Here is a 16,737-nt window from a genome sequence, read left to right on the forward strand (position 1 = left end):
ACAAGGGCCCTTCGAACAAGACTGCGTCATCGATGCCGTCGTCCCCGTTGAAGGAGAGACCATCGAAGCCTCATGCCCCGACCGCACCACCGGCACTCGCGGCGTCGAAGTATCCTTCGAAGGCGTCGAAAGGGGCTTCGGCCATATCGATGACGTTGAGTAGAATTCCGATTCTCTGGACAGCATCAAGGCCATACTCGAGTATATCGACGCCGTTTGTAAGTTTGTCGAGACCTATGATGTCTACATCGACAACTACAACCGTATCTCAAGCAGTGTTGACCAATTTGGCTTCCTCATCACTGGAAATGGGTTTTACCCCTTATCCACGCTCTGACTACTTCAGCGCTTTGTCCTCCATTTATGAGGAAGGGGAAGACTCTGATAATGAATGGCCGTTTGGCTTACAAACTACAAGAGTTCCTATACCAGAGGAGCTAATATCAGAGGAAGTCAGATTAAAAGATCTTCAGGAGTCTTTACAGGATGCCAGTGGCATAGATACCTCTCTAGAGGCTGACTTCGGCAGACCAGAACCTGGGGAGAATGCAGACATGTCTTATAGATCTCTTATGGCGAGAATTATGGAATTTATGGGGTGGTCAGCACCTGCACCCTCTTTCCAACAAGATGACTTAACAGACATCTTAGATAAAGGACCCCAAGAAGACCCTATAGTTCCTTTTCATGCAGCATTACAGAGGAAGATGACTGCAAATTGGGAAACACCGGAGGTTATCCCTGCAGTAAACAAAAATCTCTCTGCAAAGTACGGAACGTCAGCCTCAGATCCTCTGTACTTAACTAAACATCCGACCCCAGAGAGCTTGGTAGTACAGGCTGCGACTTTGGCGAGCAGTAAATCGGCGTACCCCACAATACCACAAGATAAGGATGACAAGAAATTTGATGCCATGGCCAAAAAGGTCTTCTTGACATGCAGCATGTCACGTAAGTCAGTTAACGCCACTTTCACGCTAGCGAGATTCAGCCACACCCTTGGGGAGTGCGCTTCATCAGCGGCTGACCATCTCCCAGAAGAGGAGGAACGAGAGGCATTCTTGAATATCATCAACGATGGGAAGGATGCGATGTGTCCAAACAGGTCTCGACTCTGCTGACAGCATCAGCAGAGCCATGGCGGCCAGTACCACAATCCGCAGATTTGCGTGGTTGCAGAAGTCTGGTTTTGCTCCTGATGTACAAGCCAAACTTCTAAATATGCCCTTTGACTGCACCTCTCAATTTGACAAGAAAGCTGATGACAGTTTAGAGAAATTGCAAACCTCCAAAGCGGCAGCCAGATCCCTTGGGGCTGCAATTCGTCAAACTCCAAACCGCCCCTCAGGTACGTCCTGGAGGGGAAAGCTGTTTTGTTTTTACGCGCATTCGGAAAAGGCAGAGGGCAGCCAGCTCAAGCTCAAAGGGGCCAGAGACCATTTACCCGTGGTGGACGGGTCGAAGGTACCAAGTCCACATCAGGAGCTGCCTTAACCTGAGCATCTGCGTCAGCCGCTCCAAAACCCCTCTGAGGTCTTTCCTCACAAAACACCAGTAGGAGGCAGGTTAACTCAACATCTGACAGAATGGCAGGCTATTACGTCAGATGCTTGGGCATTGGAAACAATTGCCCAGGGTTACTGCCTGCCTTTCCTACACACTCTTCAGAGTCATCCACCGGGGAGCAACTCTTTGAAGTTTCTAGACCCGCTCCTTATGCAGGAGATTTTAGACCTGATAGAGAAAGGTGCCATAGAACCGGTACCTGTATCGGAGAGGAACAAGGGTTGGTTCTCCCCTTACTTCCTAATACCAAAAAAAGGACTGAGGATTGAGACGCATCTTGGACTTAGAAGAATTGAACAAATTCCTCAGGAAGGACAAGTTCAAGATGGTAACCCTTTCTCAGATCCTTCAGGCCCTCCAGTTTCAGGATTGGTTGGTATCTTTGGACCTTCATGATGCTTACTTTCATGTGCCTATCCATCTCAAGCACAGAAAGTACCTGAGATTCGCCATTGGCAGCTCTCACTATCAATTTCGGGTTCTGCCATTTGGGTTCACCCCCACCCGAGAGTCTTCAACAAGTTAATGGCGGTCGAGGCAGCAAGTCTAAGGAGGGGAGGGATTCATGTCTACAACCTACCTGGACGACTGGTTGATCAGAGCAGTGTCCCCAGAACAAGCTCAGATCCATCTAGATTATGCTTGCCACTTCCTCCAGAGGCTGGGATTCTCCCTCAACTTAAAGAAGTCACAGATGATACCATCACTGAGCCTCCAGTTCATTGGAGCAGTCCTGGACACATCCCTGGGGAAAAGCCTCGACACCTGAGGTGAGGGCTCAAGATATTCTACAGATGGTGACCAGATTTCAAAATGTCCAGCATCGACCTGCCTTCGATTATTTATTTATTTATTTATTTATTTATTTGGGGTTGCTCGGCCTTGTGGCATCCTGCATTTTTCTAGTGCCAGAGGCTCACCTGAGAATGAGAGCTCTCCAGTGGGCGCTAAGGAACCAGTGGTCTCAATTCTCAGGAAGGATGTCAGATCCCGTACAAATCCAGAACAGAGTAGCATGAGACCTTCAGTGGTGGGCCTGTCGGGAGAACATCTTGAAAGGAGAACTGTTTTGGCAACCATTGCTGGAGATAACAATAGTCACGGACGCCTCACTCACGGGGTGGGGAGCCTATAACAACGACTTAACCATCAGCGGTCATTGGTCTCCATCAGAGTCCAGACTACACATCACCCTATTAGAGCTGAGAGCAATCAGATTAGCACTGAAAGCTTTTCTACCATCAGTGCAGGGAAAAAAAATTCTGACAGTGACGGACAACACAGTAGCCATGCACTACCTCAACAAAATAGGAGGCGTAGGGTCACTGCCACTGTGCAGAGAGTCAATGCAGCTCTGGTTCTGGGCAATTCAAGAAGCAATCTCTCTATCGGCAGTTCACTGAGCCGGAGAGAAGAACACGGCGGCGGACGCTCTGAGCAGGCAGAGCACAGTCTCCCACAAGTGGGAACTAGCTCAGGAAGTCCTTCAAGAGATCTTCACCCTTTGGGAAACCCCTCAAGTAGATCTGTTTGCAACGAGTGTCAACAGGAAATGCGAACTATGTGTCAGGCTGAGAGGTCCTGTGTCCGCGGAAGCTGCTGAACCCCCGACGATCCCCCTGAAATGTAATTCCCAGAACTAGATTTCAATTCAGCTCTGTAAACTACACCCCAAAGGGAAAGGGGGAAGTGGATAACAAAACAACACCAGGCAGACTGCGTCAAGGCTAACCAGAGCTGAACCTGCAGAGGATATAAGAAAAGCAGATACAATTCCTTTATTTACTTACTTAACCTTAGGAATGGGAAAGACTTTAAATCCTTAACTAATAATTAAGAATCATACCTGGCTCTTCTCTTGAAATTTCTTAGAGAAGCTTGTAAAGAAGCTGAAAATCTCTCTTACTTGAGACTCTTGAAATTCACAGCGACTTCTTACTTTGGGCAAGTCTGGAAAGTTTAGTTCTTTGTCTCTTTTCCAAAATGCACTAGATGTCCAGTTAAATTGTCTTTATTTATTCTTTCCTTTTCTTTCAAACTTTTCTTTTGTTTTTTCAAACTATTTACAATTCAATTGAGTTTGTGAATTCTTATAGAAACACGTGTTAAACTCACACGCTGGTTATTTTCATGCAGATGAAGTTCACGTTGAAAAATTTCCTGCGTTGAAGAACACGCGCACGGTAAGCACGCGCTTGCTGCCCTACCACGTCAAGTAGAATTCACGCGCAAACGAGAACACGCACAGAAAAACACACGCGCTAAAATTTCCGTGTTGAAGAACTTCCGCGCCTATTCACACGCGCCTTATAATCCACGCGCTATGAGTTCACTCGCGGTCGAATACACGCGTTTAAAACGGACACGCGCAAGAAACCACACGCGCAATTGAGTTCTAGTGCAGAAGCACACGCGCTTGAAAACACACGCGCTATAAAGTTCTCATGCGGCAATCAGATTATCGCGTCAGGAAGCACACGCGCTGGAAACACACACGCGCTCTGGAATTCTGACGCGACGAACAGATTCTCGCGCTACGGAGCACACGCGCTGGCAAACACACGCACTCTTGAATTCTCGCACGCTCAAAGGTTCAACGATATTTTCAGATTACAAGTAGTACGCGTATTTACAAATAGCGCTCAAGCGCACTCAGGGAGTTCAATAGAACAAGTACAAAGATAACTTTTTACGAATTTTCAAGGAAATGTCATTTAGATGAACAGAGCTGCAGTACAAACAAAGTCACTTATCTCCGGAGCGAATTCATAAGGATCTTCAGAGTTTCCTGTCTTCAAAAACGAATTCCTGACAACTGATAGCTCCAGAAACCCCCAAGAAAGTAGCCGCTCAACTGCTAACGCCTGAAGGATAAAATCCACCAGGCCCAAGTCTAAAGCAGGAGCAGCCACTAAACGCGTCCTCTCAGCTGGGGTTTAGATGATGAAAGGCACAGAGTGACAGTTTAGAATGTTCATTGTTCTGCAGTGTCTTCTAACCAATCAGAGCTGTCACTGTGAGACTCCATTTTGCCTTGGGTCAGAACCAGGATTCTGAATCAGCAAGTTAAGGCCAAACCAACTACAATAGAAAACTTCCCACCCACACAAGGCTAATCTAGAGAAATAATGAGAAGGAAACTTGAATAAGGGAAAATAGCCTGAATAGGGGAAGGAAACCTGACACTATGCTGCTCAAGGGAATTTCCCCCGAGAGGAGCTCTAGGAGATCCGTTTGTGGTGGACTGGGAGTTTCCACTTCTGTACGCGTTTCCTCCAATCCCCGTCATTCCTCACGTAATAAGGAGGCTCAGGAGTTTCCGGAAACCCATGATTCTAACTGCCCCGGATTGGGCCAGGAGAACGTGGTACCCGGATTTTCTAGACATGTCCATCTGTCCTCTGATTCGTCTTCCGCAAAGAGAGGATCTTTGCTCGCAAGAGGAAGGTCAGGTTCTCCATCCGGATGTCAGGACTCTCAACCTGTCAGGTTTCCTTCTCTTATTCAAGTTTCCTTTTTATTATTTATCCTTTTCAGATTAGCTTTGTGTGGGTGGGAAGTTTTCCATTGTAGTTGGTTAGGCCTTAACTTGCTGATTCAGAATCCTGGTTCTGACCCAAGGCAAGATGGAGCCTCACAGTGACAGCTCTGATTGGCTAGAAGACAATGTTGAACAACAATGAACATTCTAAACTGTCACTCTGTGCCTTTCATCATCAAAACCCCATCTGAGAGGACGTGTTTAGTGGCTGCTCCTGCTTTAGTCTTAGGCCTGGTGGATTTTATCCTTCAGATCTCAGCAGTTGAGCGGCTACTTTCTTGGGGGTTACAGGAGAAGTCATCAGCTGGCAGGAATTCGTTTTTGAAGATAGGAAAAGCAGGAAATCTTTGTGAATTCGCTCAGGAGATAAGTGACTTTATTTTTACTGTAAATCTGTTCATCTTAATAACATTCTCCTTGAAAATTCGTTAAAAGTAGTGTTTCTACTAAAACTATTGAACTCCCGGAGTGCGTTTGTGATTCCAGTGCGGTGTTCCTTAGCGCGAGATTTTGACTGTCGCGTGCGAATTCATGTGAGCGCGTGCTTTCTAGCGTGTGTATTCCGAGCGCGAGTAGATGTTGGTCTCGTGCAATTTTAAACGCGCGTGCGATTTCATAGCGCGGGTGATCCTTAGCGCGAAAAGCTATATGCTGCGTGAGAACTACAAAGCGCGTGTGAAATACAAAGCGCGTGTGATTTTTAGCGCGGGTGTTCAAAGCGCGAGAATCTGTTCGTCGCGTGCCATGTGAGTGCGCGTGTATTTCCTAGCGCGAGTGTTTCTTCGTGTGAGTATCAATTCGTCGCGTATGGAACAAGGATCGCGTGTGTTTTTTCCAGCGCGAGTGATTTTGCGCGTGAGAATCACTTCGTCGCGTTTGAACTCAATAGCGCGGGTGTTTTTATTTTGCGTGTCTCGCAGGAGAACATTATTGCGCGTGTGGACTATTGCGCGTGTGGACTATTGCGCGTGTGGACTATTGCGCGTGTGGATTATTTTGATCGCGCGTCTTCATCCGTTTGCGCGTGTTCTTCAACCAGGAAGATTTCTATGTGAAGTTCATCGATAATTTAAATGGAAATAACCTGCGTGTGCATTTAGCACGTGTTTCCTCTTTCTTCAAGGATTCAAAGACTCAAGATAATTATAAATAGTTTGAAAAGTTTTGAAATGACAAGAAAGAATATTTTAAAGACAATCTAATTGAACTACCAGTGCATGTTGGAAAAAAGACAAACAAAGAACTAAGACTTCCAGTTTTGCCTAATGTAAGAAGTTGCTGTGAATTTCAAGTATCTCAAGTAAGAGAGATTTTCAGCTTCTTATCCGCTTCTCTAAGAAATTTCAAGAGAAGGACCAGGTATGATTCTTAATTATTAGTTAAGGATTAATGTCTTCCCATTCATAAGGTTAAGTAAGTGAATTAAGGAAGTGTATATGCTATTCTTTATCCTCTGCAGGTTCAGCACTGATTAGCCTTGACGCAGTCTGCCTGGTGTTGTTTTGTTATCCCATTCCCCCTTTCCCTTTGGGGTGTAGTTTACAGAGCTGAATTGAAAACTAGTTCTGGGAAATACATCTCAGGGGGATTGTCGGGGGTTCAGCAGCTTCCGCGGATACAGGTACTCTCAGCCTGACACAACCTTCATGCTTGGTTTCTGAAAGGTTGAGATACAAAGATTGGGACCTCCTGGATGGCGTAATGGAGGTGTTGCTTTTGGACAGAAGGCCAGCAACAAATTCTTTATACCGCTGCCGTTGGAACAAATTCTGCAGTTGGTGTAGAGATGAGGATATTGACCCTTTTTCATATAGTACACCGATGATGTTCTCTTTCGTGCTATATTTGGCAACTTCAGGACTTCAACTTGGCACAATCAAGGGGTAACTCGTTGTGTTATCAATCTTTAAACGCACGGCTGAAGAACCCTCATATTTCTAAATGCCTCTAGTCATTCAGTTTCTGAAAGGGTTGACTAACGTCTTTTCCCCCCAACTCCTTTTCAGGTTCCCCTGTGGGATTTAAATCTAGTCTTAACATTTCTAATGGGCACTCCATTTGAACCTCTTCATTCCTGTCCATTAAGGTTTCTCACTCTAAAAAAGACTTCCTAGTGGCTTTAACTTCTGCCAAAAGAGTGAGCGAACTGCAAGCTTTACCTTGCACACCTCCACATACCATCTTTCACAAAGATAAAGTAGTACTTCAAGTGAAGCCGAATTTCTTCCCAAAGGTTGTCTCAGAATTTCATATCACACAAAAAATAACCTTGCCTTCATTTTACCCTCCTCACCCAGGGAAAGAGGAAGAGAGATTGCATAGGCTGGATCCAAGGCGTGCCTTGAGTTTTTACATTAACAGACTTGCAAGGATTAAGCAAGCAGATCAGTTGTTTGTGGGGTATGCGGGACATAAACTAGGTTTACCTATCATGAAACAGACCATCTCAAGATGGATAATACTAACTATCATAGAGTGCCATAAATTGGCAGGAAAATATCCTCCTCAACACCTCAGGGCTCATTCAACCAGGGGTATCGCAGCCTCGTCAGCTCTCCAGAGAGGAGTTCCAATTAAAGACATATGTGCAGCTGCCACATGGTCGTCTGCACATACTTTCACCAAATTCTACAGTCTAGATTCCTCCGCTAGCCAGGAGACTAAATTTGGGAAAGCTGTGTTGCACTTCTTAAAAAGTCACAAAATTTTACTCCTGCCTCCTGTACACATTACTGCTTTGGGAGTCTATCAAAGATGAGGAATACGTGGGAGGACACAATCCATTCGAAGAACAAGCTACTTACCAACTGTAACGTTCTTTCGACTGGATGTTCCTCCCACGTATTCCTCATCGCCCCTCCCATCCTACCCCGCAGTAAAACTTCCATTGTAGTTACAGCCTAGGCTCCTTCAAGGGTACTAACCATCTCATACTGGACAAACCCAGCACCTCAAAACGGAACTGAGCAATGGATGCTCTGCGAGAATACATATATACCTATGATGACGTTGGCGCTGATCCAGAGGACTTCGAGGGATACCGACGTGCAGCACCCCCTACTGGGAAACATTTTTCCAGGGCCAGCAAGCTGGAAGTGGATTTATCAAACATGAGGAATATGTGAGAGGAACATCCAGTCGAAAGAATGTTACAGTTTGTAAGTAACTTTTTCTTCTCCTCCGATTCAGTATGCATGGTTCCAAATATCATTTATATAGCGATTGAATCATCGATTTGTATAGCGGTTTCAAAATTTAGGTTTCAACGTCTCCTGGGCATATGCGACATCCTAGCGTGTCGGCGGGCTCCCTCTTTAGTGGAAGGCAGGCAATGTACATGCATTGTCTCAGAACTGGAGCTTTAAATTACCTGCTTTCAGTGGTCGGTGGAAAGGGCACTACACAGCAGGCATGCAAGGTCGGAGTTTGACTGATTTTCTCGAGCATGATTTCTTCAAGGTTAGCAGGAAACACCAGGACATGACCAGGTAATTTACTTTGCTAGAAAGTCTCTTCCACATGCTCCCTTCTATTGTGATCTTAATTTTATTGTGGAATTTTCTCCACCTGACACCATTAATCAATTATTTTTCATCATCTCTCAAATAGCAAGACAACACAAGCTGGACTTTCATTCTCTGAAGGCTTGCCTGCATATACCCAAAATATCCTCACACCCACACACAACATTCATGCACAGGGAACGCACCACACGTGCATTGTCCAAACACACACAGATGTTCACATCAGTATACAACAAAGTCCTATCTCAGACACACTCATGCACACCAGTGCATCTCTTGCATACACAAATTGTGCACACACTGCTTGCAAACCTATCACACAGTACACACACGCACTTTCAGAAGATGCTGTACACTATGAAACAATTGTACACACCCAAACCACCTATACAAAGGGATTTCAAAAGATGTTGTGGTATGTTAGCAATTTGTATAAAGTGCTAGGGACCCTAGGGCATTAGAGCACTGATGGCATCCCTAAGTAGCCAACTCACGGTCTTAGTGAAGGAAAGTTACATTTTCAGAACTTTGTGATACCACTGAAGATTACATAGTTTTTATTTCTAGAGGGAGATTGTTCCCTGTTCTAGGGCCAGGAACAGAAAAGCTTCTACCACTTGCCAAAAGTAGTTTAAATCTGGAAATTTGCTGGGCATGGGGAATGGTAAGGCATGTATTTTATAATTATTTTACACAAGTATTTAGAGACAGAGCGGTGAATACATTTGTGTCCTAACTTTAGCTTGGCAGCAACCACTGGCATAAAGCAAGAGTGATATGAGCGAGCTATGTATGGAGTACTAGTGACTATTCTGTCTGTGTTGTTTTGAAGAATCTGAGGTTTGAGTTGTAGATTTGGGAAGCCACAGGTACAGGGGGAAATCAGTTTAATTGAGCTCTTTAGAGGAGTTTGAGAGTGGGTCAGTTAAAAAGTACCAATTAAAGTGGTGAAAAGGAGACGATTGTGAGTTAAAGAATTAGTATGTGAAAAAACATGTTTTGATCCCCTTTTCAAAGGTTTTAAATGACTGGATTGCTCTGATCGTATGTGGCAAGGAATTCCAGAGTTGGGATGCGAGAATAGAGAATGATGAGCCACCTGCAATTAGACAGGATGGAGCCCCCGGGTAGATTGTCAATGTAGTCTTATTTTGTGGAAAGGATGATGGCAATAATGTCTGTGTATCTCTGAGGGAATGCTAGGAAAGGACATATTCTTTTTAAGGTTGTGCGATGACAAAAAGATTGTCTGACGACATTGATCAAAGTCACCGGTCAGTCATTGAATATACTTACATTTTTGGCCTGAGAGGATAATGGAAAGTGCCGCAAAGATGCTTTGGCCATGATTGTGATCTCTGTTTTCTTAGGGTTTGGGATAGGTGGTTAGACACCACCCAGTCATCAATTAGTCTAATGCACTATGTGATATTGGTGTTAGTTTAATGATCAGCTGAGCGTCGTTTGCATAATTGGGACAAGAAACATTAATTGATTGCAGGAAAGAAGGAAGGAGAGATAGAAGAAGGCTGAAAAGGAGAGTGAGAGGAATCTTGCGGGATTCCGAAGAGACATTCTTTAGCTTCAAAAATAAAGGATTGAATGTAAACATGTTTTGAATTTCTTTTTAAGAGAGACGCTAGTCCATTTCAGCGTGCGTTTCCGGATACCTGAATTGACCAGGCAGTAGTCCAAAAAGTTGCGATCAGGCGTGTCAAACGCAGCATCGATATCATGAAAATAAGCACTTCAGCACTTCCCTGGTCACTATTTAAATTCGTGTCATTCCATATGGAGAGTAGGAGTGATTCAGGGCTGTGCTTGATCCTTGACTCACCAGCTTGAGTTGGATCAAGTACAATATGTTCTTCAGTTGATATTTGCAGTTGGTTGGTATTGCCCTAAAGTTGTTACGTTTTGTAAGGTCCAGTCCTGATATGTTTGTTTGAAGCAAACTTTTTTGAAATCCTGAGGAAGGATCCTGGACAAGAAGGAAGTACTGATGATGTCCTTAGCAGAGCCTGATACTAAGGTAGTTAGTAGTAGAGCTGTGAAAGCTACAGGGAGACTGGGATGTGAAGGAGCACCTGACAATGCACCCACTTCCTAACACTAATGTGTGGAATTCCTCTGAAGTTTAAAACCTAGCAAAGTTTCAGTTGGGGTTGCTGGAGTGTGGCATATTGATATGAAGAGCCGATAGCTTGCTCCAAATTTCCTGGTTTGAGAAATAAATGGTTAGCCATGGACTTGCAAAGGGAGACGGAAGGTTTGATGTAAGTTGACAACGATGCAGGGTTGCAGAATTAAGCAATTGTTTTGAAAGCCTCTCTCAAAGGGTTGCTAGCACTGGAGAGGCTTTCAGAATAGTAATGAGATTTTGCATTTCTAATGTCTATGTGGTGGTGTCTGCTGTGATGAAGGTAAATAATATTTTCCTTTTTACAGTTGTGAAAAGGCCACTACTCTGGCCTGGTCAAGAGGGGGGAGACTTGCCACAAAGTAATTCAGAGCCAGGCTAGGCTCTGAGGGAGAAGGTGGCAGTTTGGAGGGTCCCAGTCTATACCCCATGCCCTGCTGCCTGCATGCTTTATAGCAGTATACCTTTGTCTCACACCATGCCTCTTTCTAACAATGCTCGCCAATTTCTTTCTGTTCCTTACAGTGCATCAGCAGCAGACAACCTGGTGAACACGTGAGACCAAGTTGTGCCCCGCCACTGCGCCACATTATTCAAGACTGGGACGTCCATAAAGAACAACCACCCTCCAGGATGCAGTGAACCCAAGGCAACCGCAAGAGGAGCCCAGGAAGGACAGATCAGTGCCAGAGGATATACGCAACCACACAACCTACATGTTTGTGAAGCAGCTGTGAGAGTGAAAGAAGGGTGTGTTGGAGAGAATGGGTGGCGTGGCAGGAGAGTTGTAGTGGTGAGAGGAGATCAGTAGTAGGAGGAGAGCAGTGGTGGTGGTGGTGAGAGGATAGTAATGGTGGATGTAGAGTAGCAGTGGTAGTGGGAGAGCAGTGGTGGTGGTGAGAGCATAGTAGTGCTGGATGTAGAGTAGCAGTAGTAGTGGTAGTGGGAGAGCAGTGGTGGTGGTGAGAGGATAGTGCTGGGTGTAGAGTAGTAGTGGTAGGAGGCGAGCAGTGGTGGTGGTGGTGGTGGTGAGAGGATAGTAGTGCTGGATGTAGAGTAGTAGTGGTGAGAGGAGAGCAGTGGTGGTGGTGAGAAGATAGTAGTGCTGGATGTAGTGTAGCAGTAGTAGTGGTGAGAGGAGAGCATTGGTGGTGAGAGGATAGTGGTGGATGTAGAGTAGCAGGGGCAGTATTAGTGGTAGGGGGAGAGCAGTGGTGGTGGTGAGAGCATAGTAGTGCTGGATGTAGAGTAGCAGTAGTAGTGGTAGTGGGAGAGCAGTGGTGGTGGTGGTGAGAGGATAGTGCTGGGTGTAGAGTAGCAGTAGTAGTGGTAGGAGGCGAGCAGTGGTGGTGGTGAGAGGATAGTAGTGCTGGATGTAGAGTAGTAGTGGTATAGTGGTAGGAGGAGAGCAGTGGTGGTGGTGAAAGGATAGTAGTGCTGGATGCAGAGTAGCTGTAGTAGTGGTAGGAGGAGAGCAATGGTGCTGGTTTGAGGATGGTAGTGCCGGATGTAGACTAGCAGTAGTAGTGGTAGGAGGAGAGCAGTGGTGGTGGTGGTGGTGAGAGGATAGTGCTGGGTGTAGAGTAGCAGTAGTAGTGGTAGGAGGCGAGCAGTGGTGGTGGTGAGAGGATAGTAGTGCTGGATGTAGAGTAGTAGTGGTAGGAGGAGAGCAGTGGTGGTGGTGAAAGGATAGTAGTGCTGGATGCAGAGTAGCTGTAGTAGTGGTAGGAGGAGAGCAATGGTGCTGGTTTGAGGATGGTAGTGCCGGATGTAGACTAGCAGTAGTAGTGGTAGGAGGAGAGCAGTGGTGGTGGTGGTGGTGGTGAGAGGATAGTAGTGCTGGATGTAGAGTAGCAGTAGTAGTGGTAGGAGGAGAGCAGTGGTGGTGGTGAGAGAATAGTAGTGCTGGATGTAGAGTAGCAGTAGCAGTGGTAGGAGAGCAGTGGTGGTGGTGAGAGGGTAGTAGTGCTGGATGCAGAGTAGCAGTAGTAGTGGTAGGAGAGCAGTGGTGGTGGTGAGAGGGTCGTAGTGCTGGATGTAGAGTAGCAGTAGTAGTAGTGGTAGGAGGAGAGCAGTGGTGGTGGTGAGAGGGTAGTAGTGCTGGATGCAGAGTAGCAGTAGTAGTGGTAGGAGAGCAGTGGTGGTGGTGAGAGGATAGTAGTGCTGGATGTAGAGTAGTGGTAGGAGGAGAGCAGTGGTGGTGGTGAGAGGATAGTAGTGCTGGATGTAGAGTAGCAGTAGTAGTGGTAGAAGGAGAGCAGTGGTGGTGGTGAGAGAATAGTAGTGCTGGATGTTGAGTAGCAGTAGTGGGGGCAGTAGTAGTGGTAGGGGGAGAGCGGTAGTGGTGAGAGGGTAGTAGTGCTGGATGCAGAGTAGCAGTAGTAGTGGTAGGAGAGCAGTGGTGGTGGTGAGAGGGTAGTAGTGCTGGATGTAGTAGTGGTAGGAGGAGAGCAGTGGTGGTGGTGAGAGGGTAGTAGTGCTGGATGTAGAGTGGCAGTAGTAGTGGTAGGAGGAGAGCAGTGGTGGTGGTGAGAGGGTAGTAGTGCTGGATGTAGAGTGGCAGTAGTAGTGGTAGGGGGAGAGCAGTGGTGGTGGTGAGGGGATAGTAGTGCTGGATGTAGAGTAGCAGTAGTAGTGGTAGGGGCAGAGCAGTGGTGGTGGGGGTGAGAGGATAGTAGTGCTGGATGTAGAGTAGCAGTAGTGGTAGGGGGAGAGCAGTGGTGGTGAGAGGATAGTAGTGCTGGATGTAGAGTAGCAGTAGTAGTGGTAGGGGGAGAGCAGCAGTGGTGTTGGTGTTGAGAGGATAGTAGTGCTGGATGTAGAGTAGCAGTAGTAGTGGTGGTGGTGAGAGGATAGTAGTGCTGGATGCAGAGTAGTAGTGGTAGGAGGAGAGCACTGGTGGTGGTGAGAGGGTAGTAGTGCTGGATGTAGAGTAGTAGTAGTAGGATGAGAGCACTGGTGGTGGTGAGAGGGTAGTAGTGCTGGATGTAGAGTAGCAGTAGTAGTGGTAGGAGGAGAGCAGTGGTGGTGAGAGGATAGTAGTGCTGGATTGGCAGTAGTAGTAGTAGGGGGAGAGCAGCAGTGGTGGTGGTGGTGAGAGGATAGTAGTGCTGGATGTAGAGTAGCAGTAGTGGTAGGAGGAGAGCAGTGGTGGTGGTGAGAGGATAGTAGTGCTGGATGTAGGGTGGTGGTGGTGAGAGGATAGTAGTGCTGGATGTAGAGTAGCAGTAGTAGTGGTAGGAGGAGAGCAGTGGTGGTGGTGAGAGGATAGTAGTGCTGGATGCAGAGTAGCAGTAGTAGTGGTAGGAGGAGAGCAGTGGTGGTGGTGAGAGGGTAGTAGTGCTGGCTGTAGAGTAGCAGTAGTAGTGGTAGGGGAGAGCAGTGGTGGTAGTGAGAGTTTAGTAATGCTGGATGTAGAGTAGCAGTAATAGGAGAGCAGTGGTGGTGGTGGTGGTGAGAGGATAGTAGTGCTGGATGCAGAGTAGTAGTGGTGGTAGGAGGAGAGCAGTGGTGGTGGTGAGAGGATAGTAGTGCTGGATGTAGAGTAGCAGTAGTAGTGGTAGGAGGAGAGCAGTGATGAGAGAATGGTAGTGCTGGATGCAGAGTAGTAGTGGTGGTAGGAGGAGAGCAGTGGTGGTGGTGAGAGGATAGTAGTGCTGGATGTAGAGTAGCAGTAGTAGTGGTAGGAGAGCAGTTGTGGTGGTGAGAGGATGGTAATGGCGGAAGTAGTGTAGCAGTAGTGGGGGCAGAAGTAGTGGTGAGAGGAGAGGCGTGGTAGGAGAGCAGTGGTGGTGGTGATAGGATAGTAGTGCTGGATGTAGAGTAGTAGTGGTTGGAGGAGAGCAGTGGTGGTGAGAGAGTAGTAGTGCTGGATGTAGAGTAGCAGTAGTGGTAGGAGGAGAGCAGTGGTGGTGGTGAGAGGATAGTAGTGCTGGATGTAGAGTAGCAGTAGTAGTGGTAGGGGCATAGCAGTGGTGGTGGTGGTGAGAGGGTAGTAGTGCTGGATGCAGAGTAACAGTAGTAGTGGGATGAGAGTAGCAGTGGTGGTGGTGAGAGGATAGTAGTGCTGGATGTTGAGTAGCAGTGGTAGGAGGAGAGTGGTGGTGGTGAGAGGATAGTAGTGCTGGATGTAGAGTAGCAGTAGTAGTGGTAGGAGGAGAGCAGTGGTGGTGGTGAGAGGGTAGTAGTGCTGGATGTAGAGTAGCAGTAGTAGTGGTAGGGGGAGAGCAGTGGTGGTGAGAGGATAGTAGTGCTGGATGTAGAGTAGCAGTAGTGGTAGGGGGAGAGCAGCAGCAGCAGCAGTGGTGGTGGTGGTGAGAGGATAGTAGTGCTGGATGTACAGTAGCAGTAGTATTGGTAGGGGGAGAGCAGCAGTGGTGGTGGTGAGAGGATAGTAGTGCTGGATGCAGAGTAGTAGTGGTAGGAGGAGAGCAGTGGTGGTGGTGAGAGGGTAGTCGTGCTGGATGTAGAGTAGCAGTAGTAGTGGTAGGAGGAGAGCACTGGTGGTGGTGAGAGGGTAGTAGTGCTGGATGTAGAGTAGCAGTAGTAGTGGTAGGAGGAGAGCAGTGGTGGCGGTGGTGAGAGGATAGTGCTGGATGTAGCAGTAGTAGTGGTAGGGGGAGAGCAGCAGCAGTGGTGGTGGTGAGGATAGTAGTGCTGGATGTAGAGTAGCACTAGTAGTGGTAGGAGGAGAGCAGTGGTGGTGGTGAGAGGATAGTAGTGCTGGATGTAGAGTAGCAGTAGCAGTGGTGGTGGTGAGAGGATAGTAGTGCTGGATGTACAGTAGCAGTAGTAGTGGTAGGGGGAGAGCAGTGGTGGTGGTGGTGGTGAGAGAATAGTAGTGCTGGGTGTAGACTAGCAGTAGTAGTGGTAGGAGGAGAGCAGTGGTGGTGGTGAAAGGATAGTAGTGCTGGATGTAGAGTAGCAGTAGCAGTGGTGGTGGTGAGAGGATAGTAGTGCTGGATGTAGAGTAGCAGTAGTAGTGGTAGGAGGAGAGCAGTGGTGGTGGTGAGAGGATAGTAGTGCTGGATGTAGAGTAGCAGTAGTAGTGGTAGGAGGAGAGCAGTAGTGCTGGCTGTAGAGTAGCAGTAGTAGTGGTAGGGGGAGAGCAGTGGTGGTGGTGAGAGGTTAGTAGTGCTGGATGTAGAGTAGCAGTAATAGGAGAGTGGTGGTGGTGGTGGTGAGAGGATAGTAGTGCTGGATGCAGAGTAGTAGTGGTGGTAGGAGGAGAGCAGTGGTGGTGGTGAGAGAATGGTAGTGCTGGATGTAGAGTAGCAGTAGTAGTGGTAGGAGGAGAGCAGTTGTGGTGGTGAGAGGATGGTAATGGCGGAAGTAGTGTAGCAGTAGTGGGGGCAGAAGTAGTGGTGAGAGGAGAGGCGTGGTAGGAGAGCAGTGGTGGTGGTGAGAGGATAGTAGTGCTGGATGTAGAGTAGCAGTAGTAGTGGTTGGAGGAGAGCAGTGGTGGTGAGAGGGTAGTAGTGCTGGATGTAGAGTAGCAGTAGTAGTGGTAGGAGGAGAGCAGTGGTGGTGGTGAGAGGATAGTACTGCTGGATGTAGAGTAGTAGTGGTAGGGGGAGAGCAGTGGTGGTGGTGGTGAGAGGGTAGTAGTGCTGGATATAGAGTAGCAGTAGTAGTGGTCGGGGGGAGAGCAGTGGTGGTGGTGAGAGGATAGTAGTGCTGGATGCAGAGTAACAGTAGTAGTGGGATGAGAGTAGCAGTGGTGGTGGTAAGAGGATAGTAGTGCTGGATGTTGAGTAGCAGTGGTAGGAGGAGAGTGGTGGTGGTGAGAGGATAGTAGTGCTGGATGTAGAGTAGCAGTAGTGGTAGGGGGAGAGTGGTGGTGGTGGTGGTGGTGGTGAGAGGATAGTAGTGCTGGATGTAGAGTAGCAGTAGTAGTGGTAGGGGGAGAGCAGCAGTGGTGGTGGTGGTGAGAGGGTAGTAGTGCTGGATGTAGAGTAGCAGTAGTA

General features: G+C 47.4%; 1 protein-coding gene and 1 long non-coding RNA gene across 5 annotated transcripts in view; one reads left to right on the plus strand and one right to left on the minus strand.

The window, feature by feature from the left end:
- The window catches only part of LOC138514360 (uncharacterized), a 116,843-nt gene extending 103,651 nt beyond the window's left edge, over positions 1–13,192 (plus strand). The window contains exon 3 of the long non-coding RNA XR_011281916.1: positions 11,297–13,192. This is a non-coding gene — a long non-coding RNA (uncharacterized lncRNA). The remainder of the gene's footprint in view (positions 1–11,296) is intronic.
- USP44 (ubiquitin specific peptidase 44) overlaps positions 1–16,737 on the minus strand; it is a 567,333-nt gene that overhangs the window by 480,463 nt on the left and 70,133 nt on the right. The window lies entirely within an intron of this gene.

This window comes from Ambystoma mexicanum, chromosome 12, assembly GCF_040938575.1.
Source record: "Ambystoma mexicanum isolate Mex_15411 chromosome 12, UKY_AmexF1_1, whole genome shotgun sequence".
NCBI classification, from domain to species: domain Eukaryota; kingdom Metazoa; phylum Chordata; class Amphibia; order Caudata; family Ambystomatidae; genus Ambystoma; species Ambystoma mexicanum.